At 40.2% G+C, this 7,030-nt stretch overlaps 1 pseudogene; it reads left to right on the forward strand.

Annotated features, from left to right (window-relative positions):
* The first annotated feature begins 5,534 nt into the window (after window positions 1-5,534).
* Window positions 5,535-6,672, forward strand: LOC102828735 (annotated as a pseudogene).
* The last annotated feature ends 358 nt before the right edge of the window (window positions 6,673-7,030 follow it).

The following is a 7,030-nucleotide window of genomic DNA, read 5'->3' on the forward strand; positions in this document are numbered from 1 at the left end:
CATGCCAACTAAAATGCAGGTGGTTTCAGTTTATCCAGAAATACCTTGAAAGAAACACCTGGTAATCTCTTGAAAAATCAGCCCTTGGAAATCCTATAGAATACAATTCTGCTTTGATACACACGGGTTAGTCAGGAGACAGAATCAACCACACCTACTCCTTGCTTATCAACAATCTCATTATCTGCATTTCATATTTATGACAATAGTGAAAAATAAACAATCTGGAGAGCTGATGTCAGTGGAGGGCAGAAGGCAGGGCCTGAAGATGTCCAGGCCTCTTTCCCTAGCCACCAAGACAGCAGGAACATGGAGTAAGTAGATGGTAGGAGTTGGCCCTGAAGGCAGCACCTTCTGAAAGGGCACTAGGTGGCCTCAGAACAGCAAGCGAGTGTGCTGAGCCAGGCAGATTAGTTGTCTATAGGCCACTGAGGAGGAGGAGTGGGGTGGGCCTGGTGGTACAGGAATGCTGCCCACTGGCCAAAAGTTCAACCTGAGCTTCCAGATGGAGTTGGCAGAAGGAGTCTGCCACTATAGAGTGGCTCTGCTAGCTAGATTCTGGTGCAGGATGAAGGACATGAGCGCCACAAGCAGCAGCAGGAGAAGTGGGGAGACAGTCACACAATGTAGGAGTGTTGAGGAGAGGCCTGAGCCAGGATGTAGGAGCCTGAGGAGGGGAGTCCATACAGGCTACAAAGCAACCACTCCAGGGAGCAAGTTAAAGCTGAAAAACTCCAGGGAACAGGGAAAAGCATATCAGGATAGTGGTCCTGGGAGTGGCCACAGTGTGCCAGGAGAGACTTGAGGTAGCAAGGAAGACCCTCTTGCTGAGCCCCAAGGACTTGAGGGGAAGGGGGTGTCTAGAACCGTAGGAATTTAATTAGCTGCCCCACATGCAGGAGGGACAGATAGTTTGGGTTGCCCAGGCAACATATCTTGGAAGGAGAAGTGGTCCCAAGAAGGAGAGAGTACCATCATAGGGGCACATGACCTGGAGGTACAGGCAGAGGTGGCCACAGCTCCAGAGCAGAAGGGAGCACTGGGTGAAGGGGTCAGGGCACAGAAGAGTGCTGTGAAAGTTAGAGGCCACCGCCAGACTACAGGATGTGGGCTGTAGGATCCGCTTCTTCGGAGCATCTTAGATTCTGTATCTGCAGTGAGGCTGCAGAAGACAGCAGCTGAAGTTATGTAATTTTTGTATACCACCTGGTTTTGCATAATGACCAGTCTTAGAATGTAACCATTAAGTGAGAAATAGGTGTTGATGGAAGCAGGTTTTTCTCTGAAGCCACACTGTGAAACTGTTATATGGCCTTCTCATTCATGTTTTCACATGTGAGGGGTATTCAAAAAGGTTTTAGAAAAAGTCCATTATCTTTGAATTCCATTTTTCCACAGATATTTTGAAGTCCCCTTGTATATACGGTTTCATAAACAATATAGAACAGAAGTTAGCAAATTAGAGTTGATAGTCAAATCCTGGTGTGGTGCTGTAGGATAAGCACTGCACCATAAGGTCAGTTTGAACTAAAAGGTCACCAGTTCAAACTTACCAGTCATTTCTTGGAGACTGGGGTCACTGAGTCAGAACCAATTCGACGGCACTTAACATCATGTCAAATCCAGGCTCTGGCCTGTTACTGTACGACCCATAAGTTAGAATAATTTTTTAAATATTTTAAAGAAGGAGTCCTGGTGTGGTGCTGTGGGTTAATGCGCGGGACTGCGAGATCTGTTTGAACCACAACATCGGTGATTAAAGCTCACCAGCCACTCCTCAGAAACCCTATACAGGGTCGCTATGACTTGGAACTGACTCGAGAGCACTTAACAACAACAAAAAAGAAGAGTGTACAGCAGGGACTAGATGTAGCCCACAGAACCAAATACATGTACTATCTGGCCCTTTACAGAGAAATTTACTAATTCCTGGTATTTAGAGTATTGTTTCCTATGCTTTCTACATTTACATAAATGGTGTCAAATTTGCAGGAGCTCTCTGCAATTTTCTTTTGTTCACTAACCATTGCTTTTTAAAAAGTATCCATGGTGATGCCTACAGGTCTAACTCCTGTTTTAACTGCTAAAATGTCTTAATTTACTTTGTAAAATATCTCAAAAGACATTTAGATTGTGTCTAATTTTTGGTCATTAAAACAAAAGTTGCAAATAGATTTCCTCATACACATCTCCTTGTATGAATTGCAGGATCTCCTCTAGAAGTGGCAATACTGGGCTTTAAAGTACCCACATTGTTGGCTTTGCTCATTGTGCCAAATTGTTCTTAAAAATATTTTTACTGATTAGATTACATTCTAACCAGTGATGAATGGCTATTACCAATGCCCCACAAACTGACAATAATATTATCACCCTTGTTTATTTTGCCATTGGTATATCCTTGCTATTTTATTTGCATTTTCCTGATGCCATTTATTAATTATCAATATATTGACTCTCAACTCCAAAATGACCCTTCTTTACCCTGCTTTATGATTCCGGAGCTGGCCTATGAACATTGGTTGTCTTGTGTTAAGCTCTGTCAATAAAGACCACTGAAGGAATCGCAAGGTCATAGCTAAAAGAAAGTGTGGTTTTTTTCTCCAGCACAATATCCAGCAAATTGACATGAGAGGCCTGATAGTGCATTCAGTTTAGTGGTCTTCTAGGTCCTACTCCCCCCATTGCTAAGTTACTCAACCACCTGGCTGCTCTTACGGACCAGCTATAGCCCAGGCCTTTGTACAAATTTCTTTCTGCTGACAGGCGATGGTGTCCTGTGGCAGCAACATCATCTTCATAGTTTTAATCTCAGCTGTGGTGATGTAGGCAGAGAGGAGAGGTCTTTGAAGTACTTCATTTCTGTCTTGTTCACTCTTCCTCAGTCTATCAGCTGTCTGCATTTACTACTTCTATACTCAATGTCTTTTATACTTTGATTAGTAGTTAACCACTTTGTATTAGCTAATTCTTTACATCATTTTTTTTTCTTTTTCTTTAACAGAGTTAATGTCTCTTGGGAGTCCTGGTATGGTGCTATAAGATAAACACTGGACTGCTAACCACAAGACCAGCCGTTCAAATCTACCAGTCACTCCTTGGAAACCCTATACAAGGTTGCTATGAGTTGGAATAAACGTAACAGCACTTAACAACAACAGGGTTGTAATTAAGACTAAAGTTAGTGTTAGGGTTAGGGTTAGGGATAGGAATCGGGCTGGGACTAGTTCTAGTTTTAGGGTTACGAAACTGGTTTTGTTTTAGGGTTACAGTTAGTTTTATTTTATTTGCTTATTTACTTGACATCTGTTTTTTATTTTATTTTATTTATTTATTTGCTTGACATATACATGATTTCTTATTCATGTGGAAGTTCTATAACTGTGTTATCCCTCTTTTTACTTTCAGGTGTTTTTTGTTCATGTTGCAAACTGATATTTCTGGTTCCCTATTTTCAGTCTTGTAAATTTATTTTACTTTGGATACTTCCATATCTGGATGGAGTCATAGATGATATTGCCAAGTGTATTAATTTCTGACTGTTGCTCTCTATTATTGGTTCTCTCACCAGATAAATCCCTTTAGTATTTTTTGTAAGATTGCTCTGGTTTGTATAAATTCTTTTAATTTCTATTTATGGAAACATTGTAATTTTGCCATCATATTTGAGGGACAGTTTTGTATATGATTGTTGCTTGGTAATTTTTGTCTTTCAGAGTTTTGTATATGTCATCTCATTGTCTTCTTGCCTGCATAATTTCTTCTAAGAAATCAGAGTTTAGTCTTATTAGTTATCATTGGTAGGTAACATTAAGTTTTTCCTGTGCTGCTCTCAGGAGAGTTTATAATATATCTTGATTTTTTTTTTTTTTTGGGGGGGGGGGGGGGAGTCTATCCTGTTGGGAGTTCATTCAACTTCTTGTCCTTCAAGGTATTAGGGCAGTTTTCTTCCAATTATTCATCAATTTTCTTATTTTTGTTTTGTCTCTTCCTATTTTGGAATTCTGATTTGTTGTTGTTGTTATGTGCCATCAAGTCAGTTCTGACCCATAGTGATCCTGTATAGAGTTTCCAAAGGAACAGCTGGTGAACTTGAGCCTCCAATCTTGTGGTTCAAGCCGAATTTGCAGTCCAGCACATTAACCCACAGTGCCACACCAGGACTCCTGATTACATGTAAGCTATTCTTCTTAAATGATTTTAAAAAGCATAATTCTTAAGCTTTGTGAAAAAAAAAAAATTTGTTGTTCTTCTTTTTCTGATTGTTTCTCTAGCAGATGAGTATTAAGAGTTTCATCTTAAAACTCACCAATTTGGCTTACCATTGATTCAATTCTAATTCTTCATTCCTTCAATGTATGATCTATTTCTGAAATCTTAGTATTTATCATTTAGATTTCTATTGCAATTTTTATATTATTTCTAATTTTTTATTTATTTTTTCAGTTTTTTTTTGTGGTATTGTGAATTCTTCTAAACTTTTATTTGCACTTTCCTTGCTTTTATCTGCAGCTTTCTCCTTCATCTCCCAGTCTGCTGAATTCCTCATCAGATACCTAATATCATTCTTCTGATTTCCTTATCAGGTAACTCCAATACCATTTCCGGCATTATATTTTCTGTCTCTGTATTTTGGTCACTTGTTTTAGCTATTCTCTCTTGTATTTTTGTGCAAGCTGAAATTGTCTGTTTTCCTGAGATAGTGTGATGTCATTGTATTTATATTTAATTGATGATTGTGTGCTAATGTGTTCCCATATCCCCTTCAATGCCAACCTTCAGCATTCCCCAAGGTTGCTGTGTCAATTGACAGCCAACTGCAAAGGCTCACAATGGCTGTACCAGGCCAGGCCAGCCAACAGCCCACCTGTTTTTCTCCTGTCTTGTTGTTCCTGCTAAGCTTCCTCTGGCAGCTGGCACTCAATTCACTTCTCTATCCTTGCCTCTAAAGCTCAAGGTTCCAGAATCACCATCTGTATTTATTTCACTTGATAGCCTGTGTCCTTGTTTCAGAGGGTAGACTCAGCACATCTGCCTCCTCTGCCATCTTGCCTCAGAAGCCATTCAGCTTTTTAATGTGAATCCTAGAGAGGTAGAGAGGTAAGACAATGCTTTTTAGCTTGTATACCATGTTTATTTATTCTCAATGTTTATGACTTTCTCATATCTATGCTTTCCAACTATCTTCCACAAATCTGTGGCATATCTTCATACACAGTGATCTCTTTGCCATAAGAAGCTAATCACCATTTTTATTTATGGTTTGTACAGTTTGTGCCTTGTTTGATTATCCTGATGTTATAAAGACCATCTCTTATTCTTTTATAATAGAATTCTGCTTTTATTAATACACCTGGAAATTTTGTGTGAATGTAGTAAAATTGGAAGTTGCACTGTAGTGCTAGCGGCTTCCTCCTTCCTTTCTCTGACCCAGCAGTCTGCCCTTCTGCTGAGACACAATGAATCCCATTTTGGCAAGTCAAGTAGGAGCTGGAAACTACTGTCACTTCACAAACATTCACCGCTGGGGAAAAATGGTTAAAGCCAATTGTTCTGGAAAGCTCTTCATTGGAGGGCTCAATACAGAAAGAAAGGAGAAATCTCTGGAAGCAGTATTTGACAAATATGGATGAATTGTGATGAAAGACTGTGAAACCAACAAATCAAGAGCATTGCTTTTGTAACCTTTGAAAGACCAGCAGATGCCAAAGATGCAGCCAGAGATATGAATGGAATGTCTTTGAAAGGGAAAGCTATCAAGGTGAAACCACTAACTCAACATTTGAAAGTGGCAGACCTGGGCCCCCTCCATTTCCAAGAATCAGGAGTCCACCAAGATATCTTAGAGGTAGAAGAGGAGGCAGTGGAGGAACCAGGGGACCCCATTCACATGGGGGACACATGGATGATGGTGGCTATTCCATGAATTTTAACATGAGTTCTTCCAGGGAACCACTTCCAGTAAAAAGAGGACCACCACCACCACTCCTCCTAAAAGATCAGCCCCTTTAGGACCAGTTAGGACAGTGTGGCAGAACCCCTATATCACATGGAAGATATAGGCAGAGCTCCTATATTACATGGAGTAGTGGTGTGTACCTGTCACCAAGAGATGATGGATTTTCCACTAAAGACAGCTATTCAAGCAAAGATTACCCAAATTCTTGTCATACAAGAGATTATGCACCACCACCAAGAAAGTATATATATCATATGTATCGTCATTTCAGTTCATATGATCATTCCAGTGATTACTATCCATCCAGAGGTTATAGTGATACGGATGGCTATGGTCGTGATCATGACGCTTCAGACCATCCACGTGGAGGCTCCTACAGAGATTCTATAAGAGCTCTGGTAGCTCATGTAGTTTTCCACCTACATGATGGCCCCCACCATCCTATGGTAGAAGCAGTTGCTATGATGATTATAGCAGCTCACGTGGAAGTCCAGCTCACGTGGAAGTCGAGACAGTTACTCAAGCAGCCAAAGTGATCTCTACTCAAGTGGTCATGATCAGGTTGGCAGACAAGAAAGAGAGCTTCCCACTTCTATAGAAAGGGAGTACCTTCTCCATGTGATTCCTCCAGCAGTTCAAGCCACAGAGCACCAAGAGGTGGTGGTCATGGAGGAAGCCCACCTGATAGAGGGACAGGTAGAAGCAGATACTAAAAGCAAACAAAAATCCCTGTTCAAAGAAACAAAAAGTGGAACCTGTTCTGTCATAACTTCCCAGGGTTTCTTAAAAGGAAAAATTGTGTTACTTTTTAAAAAAATTACTGTTAAGTACTCCTCCATAATTTTTATGTTCTTGTGAGGAAAAAGCAAAAACTGTTTAATTTTGTTTGATTTTATGACATTGCTTTCAATAAGCAAATGATAACTGTGTAAGACTTGACTTGTGTACTAGTATTGTAAAATGTCCCTGAAGGCTACTTCTGATTTGATTCTTCCCAATAAATGGGACAAGCAATACTAAGATCTTCCACAAACATCTAGCCATCTAAAATGGAGAGAGGAATCATTCTGC

This window comes from Chrysochloris asiatica, unplaced genomic scaffold (genome assembly GCF_000296735.1).
Source record: "Chrysochloris asiatica unplaced genomic scaffold, ChrAsi1.0 scaffold00019, whole genome shotgun sequence".
Taxonomy (NCBI): domain Eukaryota; kingdom Metazoa; phylum Chordata; class Mammalia; order Afrosoricida; family Chrysochloridae; genus Chrysochloris; species Chrysochloris asiatica.